Here is a 3609-nt window from a genome sequence, read left to right on the forward strand (position 1 = left end):
CATTAAAAAAATGAGGATCATGGCATCTGGCCGATCACTTCCTGGCATATAGAAGGGGAAGAAATGGAAGCAGTGACAGATTTTACTTTCTTGGGCTCCAAGATCACCGCAGACGGTGACTGTAGCCATGAAATTAAAAGACGCTTGCTCCTTGAGAGGAAAGCTATGGCCAACCTAGACAGCATAGGAAGAAGCAGAGACATCACCTTGCTGACAAAGGTCCGTCTAATCAAAGCTATGGTTTTCCCAGTAGTAATGTATGGCTGTGAGAGCTGGACTATAAGGAAGGCTGAGCGCCGAAGAATTGATGCTTTCGAACTGTGGTGCTGGAGAAGACTCTTACGAGTCCCCTGGACTGCAAGGAGGTCCAATCAGTCAATCCTAAAGGAAATCAACCCTGAGTGCTCATTGGAAGGACAGATACTGAAGCTGAAGCTGAAATATTTTGGCCACCTAATGCAAAGAGAAAACTCTCTGGAAAAGACCCTGATTCTGGGAAAGACTGAAGGCAAAAGGAGAAGGGGACGACAGAGGATGAGATGGCTAGATAGCATCACCAATGCAATGAATATGAACTTGAGAACACTCCAGGAGAGAGCGCAGGACAGGAAGGCCTGGCGTGCTATGGTCCATGGGGTCACGAAGAGTTGGACACGACTGAACAACAACAACAACAACAATTTTAAAACCACGCAGAGAGAAATCCAGAAATGGTCAGTAGTTTTTAAAAGAAAATGGAACATCAGATGAGCTAACTAAAACTTGCTTAGAGGATCCTCAGAGTAATTCATCAAAGCAGTGTGCAGGTGGTGGTGGTGGGACGACACCCAGGACACACTTGACATATTTTGATGCCCAGGCAAGGTGATATTTTGATGCCCTGCAGGCAGACTTGCTGCCATTCTCTCTCTCCTCTCCTGCTTGCCCCAGTGGCAGCAGCCTCCATGCCTGCCATCACCCCCTCCTCCTCTTCTCCCTGTACCCCAGCTGCCACCACCACCTCCTTCCTACCCACCTACCTCCTGGCAGCACTGCCCCTCTCCCCACCTTTCCTCCTCTTCTCTTTCTCTTCTCCCCATTCCTCCCCCGCCCCAATGGCCACCACCATCATCCTCCACTTCCATCTTCCCACCTGGCCACAACTCCCTGACTGCCTCACTCACCATGAAAGGTCCTTAGCAAGGCATTCTGGGTGAAGTGGTCCTGGAGATCACCTGTGCTGCAGCAGCACAGGCAATCTCCAAGGCCACCTCACCCAGAATGCCTTGCTATGATGAGGGTCTCCTCACAGTGAGGTATTTGGGCCACTGTCAGGTGGGCTCTCTGGAGACCTTGGCTAGCCACAGAATTTGCCATAGCAGGGAAGCAGCCAGCGGGCCTTCCCAGAGAGCTGACCTCACCCCATGCCTAGATCTGAGGAGTTTCCAGAGTTAGGCACTGGGTGGGTGGCACTCTGGAGAGCTGTGCCAGGCGCAGTCCTTCTGGCAGCAGAGGGGCATGGGGCTCTACCTCCTGGCGAGGAAGACCCAGAGTGCCACTGCCAGCTGCTGCTGCCACCACCGCCACCTCATGGCTGCTGCTGGCACTGCCACACCAAGAATGTGATGCCCAACACAGTTGTCCTGTTTCCCCCACCCCCACCCCACCCCAAAAAACAGCCCTGGGGACATTGGGCCTCCATAGCATGGCAGAATCCATACCAGCCACAGGAAGACAAAGGAAGATTTTTCAAAACAAATGCTGGGCAGTTCCAGGAGAAGGAAATTCAAACCGACCAATCAGTAGCCTTGGATCCTCCAAGCGATTCCATGTACCTATTTAACATAATAAAGACTGGATTATGGAGGAGATGAAGGGGGAGAGAGACCCTTGAATGTCTGGTAATACAGACTGTGTGCCTATAGCTGCCTGGGCACGTCCTTTGTTCAGAGACATTTCTCGAAAGGGGCGGGGCAGAGGTTGGTTTCTTCACAAGGAACAGTGGAGAAAGGTGAGCCACCCCACCCCTGAATGATTGATGAGTGGGGTACCAAAAGTGGCACTCCTTTATACCCGCTCATTACTCATTGAATTAATTTAAGAATGAATGAGAAGTTCATCGAATGTGGCCCATTCAGTCCAATTTTTCATTTGTTCTAAAACAAACACAAACCCCCTACTTTGTATGCTAGCAGACCCCTTAGCAAAATGGACATGGATCTGCCCTATTACCTAGACTAGCTTGTTTTGTGTAGACTGGAGGGTGGAGGTGGGCTCTAATGCAGCATCCTAAGTAGAGATGTCAGAGAATTTCGCCACAAATCTCGGGGAGGCCGAATGCCAGCACATTCGGCCCCCCGAAATTGGTGGCGAAATGGTCTGCCCGCCCCGCCCCGCCCCCCCCCCCGGGAAGGGACTTACCTTGGGCAAATCCTCCTGGCGGCAGCGGCTGCAGCGGCAGTTCGGCTGCGGTTCGGCTGCGGCGGCTGCGGCGGTCGGTCTTCCGACCGGCTGCCACCACCGCCATTTCCAGTAAAAAAAAACAAAAATCAAAAAACGTGATAGGCTACGTAAAGATTTATGTAGCCTATCACGGCTAGATTTTAAGAAAATACCATGATAGGCTACGTAAATGTTTACGTAGCCTATAATGGCTGAGTAAAAAAACAAAAACCGCGCGTACGCAAATGGCAGCACCCATGGGCGCCGCCATTTGCGTTCCTTATTTTGGCACGTCTAGTCTACATAAACATTTACGTAGACTACGGCGAAAATAAGGGGAACACAAATAGTGTAGCGTCTACTCTATTTGTGTTCCCCTTATTTTCGCCGTAGTCTATGTAAATGTTTATGTAGACTAGACGTGCCAAAATAAGGAACACAAATGGCGGCGCCCATGGGCGCCGCCATTTGCGTACGTGCATTTTTTTGTTTTGTTTTTTAACTCAGCCGTGATAGGCTATGTAAACATTTATGTAGCCTATCACAGCTGACTGCAGGGATGCAAACGGCGGCGGCTACGGCTGCCGCCATTTGCGTCCCGGCTGGCCAGGATTCGGGGGTGGAGGGATGGAGCGCCTCCCCCCCGGCCAGAATTTCGGGGGGGGAGGGACGGAGCACCTCCCCCCCGGCCAGAATTTCGGGGGGAGGGACGGAGCACCTCCTCCCCGCCAGAATTTCGGGGGGAGGGACAGAGCGCCTCCCCCCCACCGCGAATAAAATTTCGTTCAAGGTAAGTGACTTTTGTACATCCCTAATCCTAAGGTATTGCTTGGAAATAAGTCCCCATGAAATGCAACAGTTTACTTCTAAGTAGTATAGACTTAGGATCTACCTGCAATTATTTTGCTACTGCTAGGATTGCAGACTTTAGTGGATGGACCAATTAGATTAATCAATTAAGGTTGCAATCCTATGCATGTTTAGACAGAAAAGAAGTCCTACAACTTCCAGCATTCCCCAGCCAGCATGGCTCGCTGGGGAATGCTGGGAGTTGTAGGACTTTTTGCTGTCAAAACATTCATAGGATTGAACCATAAAACCATTTGATTGAATAATAGACATCCTTTTAATTAATCACATAGGAGATTTTAAAAGAATTGTTAATTATTTTTGATACAAGATATGACA

This window comes from Heloderma suspectum, chromosome 4 (genome assembly GCF_057233095.1).
Source record: "Heloderma suspectum isolate Gila_16-S chromosome 4, 16-S_ref, whole genome shotgun sequence".
Lineage (NCBI taxonomy): Eukaryota > Metazoa > Chordata > Lepidosauria > Squamata > Helodermatidae > Heloderma > Heloderma suspectum.